The 15,241-nt window shown below is 39.1% G+C and overlaps 1 protein-coding gene across 1 annotated transcript in view; it reads right to left on the bottom strand.

Annotated features, from left to right (window-relative positions):
* dlgap1a (discs, large (Drosophila) homolog-associated protein 1a) overlaps positions 1-15,241 on the bottom strand; it is an 85,125-nt gene that overhangs the window by 22,650 nt on the left and 47,234 nt on the right. The window lies entirely within an intron of this gene.

Below are 15,241 nucleotides of genomic sequence, written 5' to 3' on the forward strand. Positions count from 1 at the left end.
TAAATCAAAAAAACGTTTGGCTCCATAATGCTAAGATGGTGAAGGCCAAAATAGGACCTAAAGAAAGTTTATTATTACGTAGTACGAAGTTGGTTATAATTCGCTGGTATTCTGTGCAATCCAAGTCACTGGTCTTCTACTGGGGAAACTGAGAATACAGTTTCTGTGGCAAATGCCCTTGTAAGGCTCATTGTGGCACTTACAGCAATGTGCTTATTTTTCACTCAATGCAAACCAATTACATCAACATTACCTCATGATAAAGACACTGGACGGACAAAGCTGTTTCAAAAGTGCTAGTTTAATTGTGGATGATACTTTAATTATAACTCTGTGCCAGCAACAGCCAGTGTTCCTAGAAATTTGACAGAAACATTGCTTGGACTTATTGATGAACTGATTAGAATTTGTTGTCCAAAGGTCAAATGTGTAGGTCACAGTGAACTCCCAAAACAAATTTTGGCCTATTGAACGTGATATCTTTACCTTGGCATGAGAGAATTTCTTTTTCTTTTTCAATTGAAATCAAAGTCCATCGAATAGATGTTGATGTCTGGAAGTTAAAGGTCAAGGTCGTGGTGACCTGTAGGGAATTTCATGACATCAGGCACAATTCACTTGGATCATGGATGACCTGATTGGAATTTGGTGGCCAAAGTGCAAGGTCATTGTGGCCTCACAAAACATGCTTTTGGGCTGTTTAATATAATATCTTACAAATTTCTTCAACATTTAATTAGTTACCAATTGGACCAAAAGATTAGCTGACTAGATTTCAGTGGTCAAAGGTCACGTTGACCTTATATGAAAAGATGTATGTTGACAGAAACTGCAGTGTGGTATTTCTTTTGTTGACATTTTATAATTTGTGCTTTGAATTATTACTTCAAGAGTTGGGAAATATGAAGATAATCCTGAGTGAGGTAGGTTTTTTCCCTGTCAAAGTCAAATATGCGGCAAGGAAATTATTTTTCCTCCTCCATGTCTCTACTGTATGTATCTTCCACAGTGCTGAGCCTGCAGACTAACATCAGCAGAATATTTATGTTGCTTATGGACAGGGTAAGAGCAGGGCATCGCTTGGCTTCTGATTTATCAGCAGAAAGATAAAGGTTCTATGGGGGCACTTTTGAAAGGGCACTCGTTAGCCTCTTGGCTCTTGCTTGTTTGACTGACGTTATATACTGAGAAACCGCATGGCTCTTTTGATGGTCTGTAAAAGAATATGCTGTGATTTTAAAGGTGATCTTTACCATTTACCAGGAGTCTCGAGTGAGTCTGATGTCATTGATTGCATTTGTTTAGCTCTTAAAGCCTTAGTCACAATGACACACACATTCATACACATGCGTTCATATAGTGTTTCTCTATCAAATATCCTATCGACAACACAGCTGGAAGTGTGTGAATGGGATTGTACTTCAGTGTCTTGCTCAAAGGCATATAGATAGGAGAAGCAGGGATATTCTACCCCCTGACCACTGCCACCCAAGTAAGAAAATATTGGATTTTAAAAAAGAAGTGAGTTAGCCTACATAATGTGTGGAATACAAAGGATAATATTCCTGGTTCTGCCTCATAAATTTTGATCTTTAAAACAACAATAAAATAAACTACCGATTATGAGTCTGACATTAGGCCTCATGCAATAACATTAATCTAATCTCTGTCTTAAACTTCTCTCTCTATATGAAAGACATTACATCACATATCATTTAGCTGACGCTTTTATCCGAAGCGACTTACAATAAGTGCATTCAACAAACCCAGAACAGCAAGAATCATGTAAGTACAATTAACCAAAAAATGCCAAACTACAAGTGCTACATGTTAGTGCAACATATGAGAGCAATTAACTTTTTTTACATATAAACACCAGAGTTGACGATGGTTATTAGACATCATCTTCTGAACCAAAGTGTAGAGATGTGTCTTTAGTCTGCTGTGGAAGATGTGTAGACTTTCTGCTGTCCTGATGTCAATGGCTAGCTCGTTTCCACCATTTGGGAGCCAGCAAAGAGTTGTTATTTTGTTGAGGTGTTCCTCACAGTGAGGGAGCAGCAAGCCGATTGGCTGATGCAGAGCAGGGTGTGAGGGCAGCCTCAGGGCGGAAATCAGTGTCCTTAAGCCCTGACATTCAAATTCAACTAAATGCTTTGTCATTTACACCATGTTTTTAACCTTAATGTCAACTGTTATCCTCAGCCCGGAGCTGGTTCAAAACAGAATCTACACACACCAAAGTGCACTCTTACGCACACTTGATAACTGATAGGCTTGTGTAAAATATAATGTTATTTAGTTTTTTTTACTTTTAATTCAATAGTTGTAGTTGATAAGATTTACATATTAAATGTGTCACATGTTCCATAGTTTTAAATCTTTAAGATACATGTGCCATCTAAGTGTAGCTGGTAAATTCTGAAAACAGTCTATTTCTGTCAAGAGACGAGACATGTTTTCGAGCAGGGCCTGAACCCCGAATTAAACATGTTCACTGCTGACAGTGAAATATAAGAAATAGAACAACTTTATTTATGGTCTTAGTAAAGTGTGGTGCTGTCTTTACATTTTCCTTCAGATTACTTCTGGCTTTTGAAATGTTCTTTTCAGTTTCATTGATTTCCGTTGTGCACATAGTACTGCAGTCCCATGCCCTCTAATTAGCATTGGCTGGGACTATGCTAATTAGCAAAAAATGACACGCACTTTCAACTAGCGAAGACATGGCATTCATCAATATAAGACCACAGATGCAGTTTGAGAAAGCGCCATGAATCTGATGAAGAGTTTTCTTAGAAACAAATTTAATAAATTCTTAAGAAGATACTGGTGAATAAGGCCCAGTCTCGTAGGCTTCTCAATCACTCACGAATTCATCATTCTGAATGATTATGACGATTATGATGCTGATCACAATTGTCGTTCCCCCTCCGGCGTGATGCGCATGATGGGAGCAGCGGTCATGGGTATGAAGCAGTGTTAATTTTGGCAGCTATTTTTGATTTAGTGTTAGTCTTAGTCTTTTGACGAAAATGCATATTAGTTTTAGTCTAGTTTTAGTCATTTTTATCCTTCTTAGTTTTAGTCTAGTTTTAGTCGACGAAAACAAATTACATTTTAGTCTTGTTTTAGTCGACGAAAACAAATTACATTTTAGTCTAGTTTTAGTCGACGAAAACAAATTACATTTTAGTCTAGTTTTAGTCACATTTAATAGCCACATTAAACTCCTTATCTTCCCTTCTCAGGTCCAGGGACCCCCTGTGTTGTGTCTACAACTGCATACTAGCTTGCAGTACTTAGGTTGTCCATTAGATGTCCCTCCTATAGGTCTATAGCAGGGGTTGGCAACCTTTACTATCAAAAGAGCCATTTTGCCCCCTCTTCCCCCAAATAAAATTTGTCTGGAGCCGCAAAACATATTTGATAACAAAGCTGATAAAATTTTATATAAAGTTATACTATACTAATCTATAGATTATTGCATTTATGAAATTATAGAACAACAATAAAGAAAACTGTTGACATTTTATTTATTTTTACCTGTTACAACAAAGGGAAACACCAAATGCTTATGAAGAGGAGAAGAAAATACACAGGCAAGTGTAGGCCTACTTTGAAATAAATTAAACGCAGAACTATGTAGGGTTATTTGAGTCATCCCCATATTTGTGGGAAATGTATGAAATAAAAAGTACCCTATTTTGATAAATAAATAAAAACATATAGCTGCAGCCTATATATTTTAGCTGGCGTTGGCGAAATGTGAAAACAAAAATTGAAAGCAGATCAGACCGGAGGAGGAAGCTGAAGCTCGGTAGAAACCAGCTGCAGCCTCTGCTCTGATCCAGAAGCTGCGGCGCTGATCTCAGTGCAGCTGAGACCAGAAAAACTCTGTGTTTTCACTGTTTCCATAGTTAAGAAGCAGTGAGTGAGCAGTGAGTCAGTGACCGGCTGCTTCAAGTGAACGAGCTCTGATCTCTGTCTCTCTGAGCGAGTGCGCGGGGGCAGGGGGCGGAGCCTCGGGACCGGTGCGGTGTCTGGCAGCACACAGACACACACGCACACACACACAGACACACACACTCGCCGCTCCGGGTACTTCATGACGGCCTGATACGATTATGTTTTTAAAAATTGTTGTGACTTAGTCAACCACCAACATTTTCGTTTCGTCTCGTCTCGTTAACGAAAATTAAAATAGATTTCGTCATAGTTTTTATTTTCAAAGATCCATTTCGTTACGTCTTCGTCTCGTCTTAGTCATGGGAAAAGGGGCGTTAACAAATATTTTTCGTTATCGTTATCGTCAACGAAATTAACACTGGTATGAAGAAAACCTGTTAAGAACAGTTGCATTGAGGTCAACCCAGCTGAGTCTGTTTTTACTCTGTATACCTATTTTTTTTGTTAAAAAATATATATAACTAAAATATATTTTTAATTACTGCCTACTAAGGAATTGATTTAGAATCAATAAACACTTTTTAAGTTGATTACTCATTGAAATTAATTTGTTCCATTTACTTTTTCTACATTATTGAAAAGGAATTGTGGAAGGAAGTGTTTTGTTCTTGTTCTGAATAATTATTATAACAAGGTTTTAAGTTAACCCTTTGAAATCGCTCCAATTAGATATTCCTCTGTACTATAGCTTTTAAAAAATGCAGTCATTCAAATACAAAATTGTTTGGCAATAAGCTTTATTATTTTGAACAACAGTTATGTACTGAACACTGACTCATCTTCATCTTAAATTTTATCAACTCAAATTTTCACAATAATTATCTTGAGATGTTTTACTTTGGTACTGGTTTTCCATCAAGTCAACAGCTTCTGAAACACTTGCCTATCAAGGCTTTCCTCAGACTCTTTGGTGTCCTGCAAAGCAAATGAAAAGATTAGTTAGCATGTTTGAGATAATGAACTGGATGACTACGGCACACTTTTTACAGTCATTCCATTCAGTTGATCAATGGAGCCATTATTTATTTTATTTCAACACTTATACAAACACACACAATAACAGATACACACCCAATTACTCAAATGGTCTAAATAACCCATGCTTAAATTTATCTTATCAATAATTTTAAATTACATGTTATACAGTATGACCAAACTGGCCCACTTGAAAAACAATTACTTACTCCAGGTTAGTCCAGTAAAGTATCGAGCTAAGTTGTTGGGACAAATGCCAGGTACGGCAGCAAAAGGCATTTCGGTGATAGATGAATTGCAAACAAGCACTGTAAAGCACTTTGAGTGGTCATCAAGCCTAAAAAAAAACAATAAGTTTACTGTATAAAACAGATTCTAGTTTGCTTTGTGGGAAAATTAGGGATGACTACAACTTGGGTCTTATTTTTGCAGATTTGTCCATCATTCCTAATAGTTATCTCAACATGCTCTATGATAAATAATAAAATCTGAAAACCCTGTAATATAAATAAACCAAGGTTGGTCAAAACATCTAGAGAGGCAGCAGTGCAGTCAATTACACTCTGCCTAGTGTGGATTTAATTTTCTTTCAAGATGTTGAATTGCTGAAATCAAAATCCTGTCTATTGCTCTGCATGCTACTTAAATGAATATAATCTTAATGAGCGCCTGTAAACAATTATTACTAAATTATAATTAGTTGTACAAGTCTTCATGATAGCTGATGTATTCAAGAAACTCAAGAAGGTTCAGTTGCCTTCTGAACTTCTGAAGATACCATGACCTGTATGAATCTTCACAGACATTCACCATAGAGGTTACTTGAATTCAAAGACCACCAGTGAACAAGACATGACGTTTGACCACTGAAATGTAATCACTTCTTCTTTGAGTCCAAGTGACAACTGATCACAACTTAAAGAAATTTCCAGTCCTGGGCCAGTCTTTGGCCATTCAATACGCCAACACTTGTTTTTATTGAGGCCACCTTGAACTTGACCTTTGACCACCAAAATCAAATCAGTGAATCAGTGAGTCCAAGTGAGCATATGTGCCAGATTAGATGTTCCTGGGATATGACATTTACACGGCAGAACATGTGTTTGAGTGGTCACGGTGACCTTTGACCACCCAATTCTAATCAGGTCATTCATCAGTTAAAGTGAAGCCAGATGTAATAAAATGATCACAAATTACCTTTGACCACCAAATTCTATTCAGGTCATCCTTGGGTCTAAATGAAAGGTTGCCACATTTTATGACAACGTTGCAGAGATATCATCCCCCAAAATCCAAAGAGTGTGATTTGTGAAGTCACTGTGACCTTGACCTTTGACCAAGAAATCCAACCAGATCATCCTGGAGTCCAAGTGAATATTTGTACAAAAAGTGAAGAAATTCGCTCAAAGCATTCTTGTTCACCAGAATGGCAAGTACAGGCCTGGCCGAAAACATAATGCCTTCAGCATGAAGGCATAAAAGGCATATTTGAAAAATTATAAGGGCATAGTTTGTAAAGACAAAACTGTTATATCTTATTGTGATTACATTAAAGTTACGTAAAGTTGATAGGCCTTCGCACAGCAACTTATGGCAGAATTAGAGAGAGTTATTGTTAAAGAGGCAGTGGTGGAAAAAGTACACAACTTTATTACTTGAGTGAAAGTATAGATACTCCTGATAAAATATGCATCCAACACAAATGAAAGTTGCTCAGTCAAATTTTTACTAAAGAAGGTACTTGAGTACTTGCCTTTAAAAAATAATTTAGAAAAAGATCTTTGTATTTTTACAATGCATGAGTGCAGTCAAGAATACATGGCTATACATTCTGCTATGTTATTATATATTATATAATATATATATATATATATTATTAAGAAAACATTGTTAACAGTTTTCACAAGTCACATGGTACAGATGTTAAGATGTTGAAGCTCCAAAATACACAATAATAGGAACAACCAAAAATACCTAATGACCAGGGGGAAAGCAAGGCTTTAAACAGTTAGAAAACATTCCAACAGAAACTTCACATAATCACTCAGCCTGCGGGTAATTGTGGGTAAGTAGTCATGGTAGACAGCTGTTTGGCTCTGGTAAGAGACATGTTGCCCACTAACCAGAAGGTTATTATTTCGATCCCTTGCTCCTCCAGTCTGCATCTCAAAAGGTCCTTAGACATTTTTTTTAATTAATTACTTGATTTATTGTCTTATTATGTCCAAACCTTACATTGACTGGTTGAGAAAAATGTGGTCCGTGGCTAAACTAAGTTGCAAACCCCTGTTTTATTTTTTTACCCAGTCTTTGGATTTTACTAGGGATGAGTGAGTACAGCATTATCTGTATCTATATCTGTATCTGTTAACCATATGAATTATCCGTATCCGTACTCGGAGTGGGCGGGGCCTAACCCGGAAGTGGGTGTGATTTAACCCGGAAGTGGGCTGGTTCAACATAACTTTCTTTTTTAACTTTGAAATTTTTTTATGATTTTTTTATTTTTATTTTTTTTTAATTTATTTCCACACCAGGTGTGTGTGTGTGTGTGTGTGTGTGTGTGTGAGTGAGATGCGAGGGACGTTCGCTGTCTCCCGGAGAGGTGAGCGCTCTGTGTTTTTGGTGTAGAGCAGGGGTGTCCAAACTTTTTATCCCGAGGGCCACATACAGAAAAAAATACAAAGGTCTGGGCCACTCACGCCGCCACGCCCCCCTGCCCTGGAGCAGACTGTTGACAATCGCGTCGCTTAGGGCGGGGGGGGGGGGGCGTAACGGTGTTAACTGAGAAGTACAATACAGTGGGCCATAGTCCATTACATTACATTTAGCTGACGCTTTTATCCAAAGCTACTTATAATAAGTGCATTCAAGGGTACCCGAGTGTACAAACCCAGAACAACAAGAATAAAGAAAGTACAATTTCTTAAAAAATAGAGCAAAACTACAATAAGTGTGCTATAAGAAAGTGCCATTTAAGTGCTACTAAATTGTTAGTTTAAAAAAAAAAAAAAAAGTTTTTTTTTTATTTATTTTTTTTAATTTTAATTTTTTTGAGGCGGGCCAATTTAAAATGGATGGCGGGCCGCAGATGGCCCACGGGCCGTAGTTTGGACACCCCTGGTGTAGAGGGACGTGAATTATGTTCGTTCATGGGTCATACAGACTGGTTTTGTTGTTTTCACTTTACATTAACACTTAAAGTTTAGTGCAGTGTAATTGTTTTCCGTGATAATTAAATGCCAGTGTGATAATAAATGACAATTTCAAACCATACAAACTGTCATGTTGTACTGTATTTAATAGAGGTTTACTTTACTGTAAAGTAAGTGTGAATGTAGGGTGAAAATAACGGGGCCGGTCATTTTTGACTTGTGGGCGAGTGTAGTTCGCGTCTTTCTGTGCTGGGAACGCGGAGTGTTCGTTTCTCCGGGAGACAGTGAACGTCCCTCGCTACATCTGCAGCGCTCCTCTACTGAGTCAATGCAGGTCTCGTGAAAAATTTTCCAAAGACTTGTACCCGAAGACCCAGTCGGGAAATGAACGAATCATTTCTGCTTCCTTGACTGAGCCTATGGAACAGTCCCGATGCGCAGTGAACCTGAGTGACTGAGAGACAGAGAGCTGTTCTGTGAGTGAGTGAGCAGAGCCGTGTGTGACGGGAGGAGTGCTGTGACGCTGTGTGAGGATTTTCATTCAGTCCGAGCACAGATAATGACTCCGATTACTCGTATAATAATCGTACTCGGCAAAAGTGCTTTATCCGTACCGGATACTCGTTTCAGCCGAGTATCCGACTAAACACCAGAAAAAATGAACTGGGCCTCAGTCACATACTCATCCCATATGAAGTAACCGCTGCTTTAATATGACAAGGACAGTTGTGGAGATTTACTGTGAAAACCTCACGTCACCCGCTCGCGTCATCAGCTGATGGGCTCGTCCAATCACAGCCTCGTAAACGCAGTGCAGCAGCATCGAGTGTCCCGTAGACATGTAACTCCGGCTTGTGTTAAGTTTGTTCCGTACAAGTGACTCTGTCTTCGGGGTAAATAACTTGCTGAAGTCGACACGACGCTGTTCCCTGGAGGAGAAGATGAGTGCGTGTGTAAGCAGAGCCGCGGGCCCGGTGTGGACGAGTCGAGGCGGAGAAGACAGGCGCACAGTCCCTGAGTTAAGGTGAGAGCTAAGCTAGGAGCCGCCATGCTAACCACTAAGCTAACCCTACATCTGAAAGCATGTCCGCCACTTTGGGATAGTGAGAAAGTTGCTAAAATACGAATACAGCATTGAGTGCTTGAGCAGATCTAGTGCATGTGTAAATATGTATGAATTACTTAGATGTAACAGTTTGTTCGCGTTAAGTGTTTTCATCAACGTGACTTTTTTCTCTATGTTTTCACAGCCTCAGGCCCCCCCCCACACACAAACAAAGAGGCGGTCACTGCGCGTGAGGCCGAGACGCTGAAAGTCCGGATTTAAAGTGCAGAAAATTAAGCCATTGAATGTAAGTAACTGTTTATGAATTGTTTTGGTGTTTTTTTGCTGTGGATCTTCCAACGGTGATGCAGCGCGGCTATTTCCGTTTATTAATAATAAACTCATGTTACTCGTGTTGTTTTCCAGCTGCCTGTCCATGACGTACAAAGACACACTATGAGCCAGTTTGATCCAACAAGACCATACATCAGCATTGAGGAGTTCAGGAGTTGTCGGAGAAGAAAGAGGGTAAGGTTATATATATATATATCATTAAATAATTTTCCAGTTACATGTGGAGGTGTATGTTGTCATTGAACTGTGCTACTTTTACTGATTGTGTTTACAGCTGATTGAAGTGGGACAGATGACATGGATCCATCCTTCCACAGCCAGGAGCGCACCGACCTGTGTCCCACACTTCATATAAGACTGGAAGCTACACTGGATCTCACAGCTACACACCACAGACGTCTACACACTGGAGAAGATTCAGGCAGAGTCCCACAAAGAAGTCATGACCCAGAGGCTGCAGAGAAACATTTCAAGCCTCACCTGAGTTTTTGTACAATATTTTTGCTGTATGTAAATAAAGCTTTGACTCCACATATACCTTGTTCACATTTGTTCCCTGTACAATATGTTCACCTATAACATCAAGCATCACATGAATGTTTAGTTTTAATTAACTGCAGTGCTTTTGGTAAAGGCTTACTAATAAATAATAATAAATATTAATATATACATTTTTATTATTAATATTGTGTGGGAGGGGCTTACCCCACGTGTGGAATGCTGTGACCCCACGTGTGCACTGCAATGACCCAGGGTGACCAATAGCAACACTTCTACCAGCCAATCACGAGTGACATTTAGTTTCAAGGGTCTGTGGTTTCCTCCAATGGTGAGTAGAGAGAGGTTCTTGCCAGCGGCTGGACTCCGATTCATATGCTAATTAGATCACAAGTCGCGATCGGTCCGCGAGGCTCTGCGAGCCCCCCCACGGCTCTCTCCTTTGTTCTCCAGATCTCCCATAAGGTTCGCAAACGCCGATTGACTCAGCTTATTGTCACTGGCGAACGCCGAGGTAACGTCATGGAAACAGTAGGTAAATGCGGGGGGATTAGGCCTGTCCGAAGAGGTTTCCTGTGACAATAATACTGCTTTTCGTCTAGTGACACTGTTTACCAAGGCTGCAGCCCTCCCCTCTCTACATGATAGAGCTGTTCCAGACTATGCATGCAAGCACTCTCTCAGCCTACTTTACTGGCCAGAATTGTGTCAAGGCATTTCACCCCACATACCACCTGTCCTTTTGACTCGTTTGTGACGGAAATGCGCCTGAGATGGAACCCCAGCATTGTGTCTCCTTCCGCCCAGTCCACAGCATATCCTCCCAGGACATTTTTCATTGTTGTGTCATGGTCCATGCTAGTGAAACTAAGTTAACAATTTAACTTAGGTTCGGGAGCAGGAACCAGCCTCAACCCCCCCTCCAATTACCCATCAACTCATCATATACCTGGTCAACCCATCCTTCTCAGTTTGACTCAGATGTCTCCATCCAACCTCCATTCACCTAATCCATTTACCTCCCTACTCCATCCACATCCCTACCTAAGTCCTTCATCCCTCAATGTTCTTGCCTCATCTCTTCTGTATCCTCATCCCTACCTACATCCCATCAACCTCCCTACCTCATCCTCATCCCTACCTACATCCCTTTATCCTACCTTCCCTCATCCCTCAGCCCTTTCAGCTCAATCAGGTGCAGGTTTCTTTAATTTCTCTCCCTAGGTTCCGTTTTGGGGGTCAAACATCAGCTTGGGTGGAGATGAGCCTGAGATGGAACCCCCACACTGAGCCTCAATCGGCACAGAGACATTCTTTATCCATTTCCATCCTCGCTCTTCACATCCATTCATCCATCTGCAATTTCCAATACAGCCTGAATTTCCATTAAAAGATTTAACAATACATTGTTTTGTTGTGGTCTATGTTAGTTAAAGAGTTGAATTCCTCCTAATGTTGTTGAAACCAGTACATGCAGTCTCCTTATGGGTCAGATTCCTTTGTGGAAAAAAGTGAAAAGAGGGCAAAAACAAAATGATGTATAGCTCCTATAGACAGATCTCAATTTTAAAATCAAGATTATAAACTGCATGCGTCAATTGTGCCTGGGAGACTAAATTCTTTTGTTCCTGAACTAATGGATAATGACCAGACTAGATTTTGAGGACGCCAAACACAGGACAATATTAGAAGATCTTTACAAATAATATAACACATCAAAAAGATGAAAATGAATTCAGTGTTTTGACTGCGTTAGTTGAGACTATTTGTTTTTGGTCTCAGAAATTTTTTTTCTGTAAAAGCAGTAACCAGCGCAGCTGATGACTGTTAGCTGATTACTCCTCAGGTTTAAAAGGCAGTAGAAAAAGCTGCGAGAGAGACACACGCAGGGGGCGAGACACATGATAGAATGGAGAGAACTGAACTGAGCTGTTGAGAGGACAGCATCAACCGTCGGACACTTTAAATTGAGTTGTCAAAAAGAGCTGGCCAGACCATAGGCTGTATGCTGGTTTCCACCTTCATGGAATATGTAACTGGGAGTTCACGAAGCTCATTGTTGTATGGGTCTCTGTATTAAGAGAAAACTGTTTGCTGAAGTCTGTGTCGCTCTCCATGGTATTCTGATGGACATTTAGCCTCATTTAAACAATTCCCATGTTCACACAAGCAAAAAATCCCTGCAGTGTCAGCACCTCATAGTCTACCATGAAGAAGAGTAATTGGTGGTACTGTTTCTTTATAAAGCATGACAGTGTAACTGTTCCATTTTTTTCAATCCTGGTGCCATAATAAGCAACAAGATTTGTGGCTTTTTTTGGCATTGACATTTTCTAACAATTAGTCACTTGTTCTCTCTGTTGTGCCATCACTTTGCATTTTGCATTATTTTCCTCCTCTTCATTCTGCTTTTTAGTTTGAGACTTGACAAAGTCTAAACAATTTTAATTTCAACACCATCCACATAAAAGGTTTCATCTTCACATGTTGTGGGCTGTTCCATGGTCACTTCATATCCTTTTGTGTAAATTACTTGAGCTTTTTGAAAATATAGCACTGTAGTATGTAAGCTGGACACTGTTTCCACAGTTATTGCAGTGTGTGATGGTCAGTGATGCCAGTAATGCGCTACTTAGTAATGCGTTACTCTAATCTGACCCCTTTTTTCAGTAACCAGTAATCTAACGCGTTACTATTTCCAAACCAGTAATCAGATTAAAGTTACTCCTTCAAGCCACTGTGCGTTACTATTTTGTCTACTATTTGTTACTTATATTATCATCTTCCGTCACTCGCACCGTCAGTCGCACTCCATCACTCGCACACATCAACAACCCTTCACTTCCTCATTGCCCCCCCATCCCCAACACAACCAGCCAATGAGGGCCTGACATTCCCAACAACCCCATCTTATTGGTCCAAACAGTCACATGTCCCACCCCGACCCCTTCACTGACCCTCATATCGGAACGCTCCTTCAACACAGTGTTTTACTGAACATACATCAAATCCAAACATAAACATAGACCCAGTCCGTTACAATATATTTGATTTTCTTCTTGCATCTCTGGTTGCGTGCCATAATAAACAAGATCCCTACTACTGTCAATGCCGGGCTGCCTCACAGAACAGCTTTTTGTAAAACCACTCCTTGCTTCTCTAATGCTGTGAACAGGTACAATATTCATAAAACATGTTGAAAAGAATTTAATAGTTACATTTATAAACAATGTAGATCATAAGTAGTAAGTTTTTCCATTACGGTGTTAACAGTTAAATATGTCAGGTCAAGAAAGACTGTCTTTATTTTATTTTTTATTTTTTTATAAAAAAAACAAGTTTTTATGTTAAGTGAATTCAAGAAAGACTGTCATTCTTTTATTTTTTATAAAAACAAGTATTTATGTTAAGTGAAGTCAAGAAAGGCTGTCTTTATTTTATTTTTATAAAAACATGTATTTTTTCAGGAAATAGTTTTTAAGTTCAACTTAAAATGTCAGGAGATACATTATACGTTGTTGTTGTGTACATTACTGTTAAAAATGCACTTCTAATAAAGTGAGTGTTGGCAAAACTGGTTGTCATTTTTATGTTGAGGCGGCGGGGGTGTTGTCGGCAGCTGTTGAATGTAACTAATAAAGTAACTTGTAATCTAACTTAGTTACTTTTAAAATCAAGTAATCTGTAAAGTAACTAAGTAACTTTTAAAATCAAGTAATCTGTAAAGTAACTAAGTTACTTTTTCAAAGTAACTGTGGCAACACTGGTGATGGTCTGAGAGAATGATTGGGATTTTTACTCCTGCTTTCTCCTTGAAACTGGCTTTACTTCATCAACACTAGTGGCTTGTGTGGTTAGCTTCTTTCTACTTTATTCTGTCATCTTTTGAATGCAGCTGATTTAAAGGGTTAACTCGCTATCTGAGAGATTTTCTTGAAGAGTTCCTAGTAGTGCCACACACTATATGATCAGAGATTAGCTTTAACTTTTAGCTCTGATTCTTAAATTACTGATAAATTACTAGATATCTCCGGTTGTTTCAGATTTCTGGAATGAAACTCATGTCTTTCCATTGTTTTGTTGTTTTGTGAATTTCAGACTTTCACTAAACTTCCGCATCAGCCAGTCAGGATCTTCCCTGGGTATAAGAGCTCTGTCTGTCCTGGGTCAGCACACTTTAGCTGCATAGACTAATGAAACTCTCACTTGCTGTCCAGCAATGTTAAAGAGAATAAAATGTATTTGCAGGCTTACTGGAGAAAGCTGCAGTGATAAATATATTGTACTCCCACTCGAAAAATATGCCAATTGTCTGCGACATTTCCATCAAGACAACAGGGTGGGGTCTGCGAAATCCATCTGCCATTACTTCCAGATAGTATATCCCCCGCTAGCCGCTAATACAATCCAGGAAAAAAACAGCAACACATTGACAGATGACTCCAAGTGAGGAGTTCATTATGACAGCATGGAGAATTCCGTCCATGTGTATGTGACTGAGCTGACTGAACAACAAACATGCTGATTGGCTTGCCATAAATAGAACTACAAGTACGGTGGCTCATAGAGGACAAACAGAACAACATTTGGCAAGTATAGCAATGCTATATCATGATACCTTATGATTAATACAAGATGGTAGGCTGCTGAGTAGCTGAAGCCTTTGAGCTATCACATCACAGGTCTAATGGCTACAGCATATAAGTGAGATTGGTTGGTTGAACACGTTGTAGAGTTATTAAAATGCTGTATTAGTTGAAGAAAATATCCTTATATTCAAACAATTTAAACCAAATAGAATGAAATAATAACGTAAATAACATTTTGTAACTAATTATGAAGAAAGTATTCACATTATATAGGAGAACATTAGACATTACCCGACCACCTTTTTTTGACATTTGTAACAAACAAGAGTGACTTAATTAGATGTTGGTGTCACATATTCAGTTTAATTGTTACAGAAAAAACAATGTTCGGTTCTATATTTCAGCCACATACACCACATTTGGAGAGTGTAATTAGTGCATTTGTTAGTGCATATCTGTGTACCTTTTTGACTGTGAAGAACTGATCCTCCTCAATGTGTGAAAATTGCCAGTTCACTTCAACAATTGCTTCAGTCTGTCAGCCCCTGGAAGATTGATGGCTATTAAAAAACATACAAAAGCATATGAGCACAGAGAAATAGTAAAAGTATGCAAGAATTAGCAGGCAAAAGGCAGTCTATCTGGTACAGAAAATC

The sequence above is a fragment of the Limanda limanda genome, chromosome 13 (genome assembly GCF_963576545.1).
Source record: "Limanda limanda chromosome 13, fLimLim1.1, whole genome shotgun sequence".
NCBI lineage: Eukaryota > Metazoa > Chordata > Actinopteri > Pleuronectiformes > Pleuronectidae > Limanda > Limanda limanda.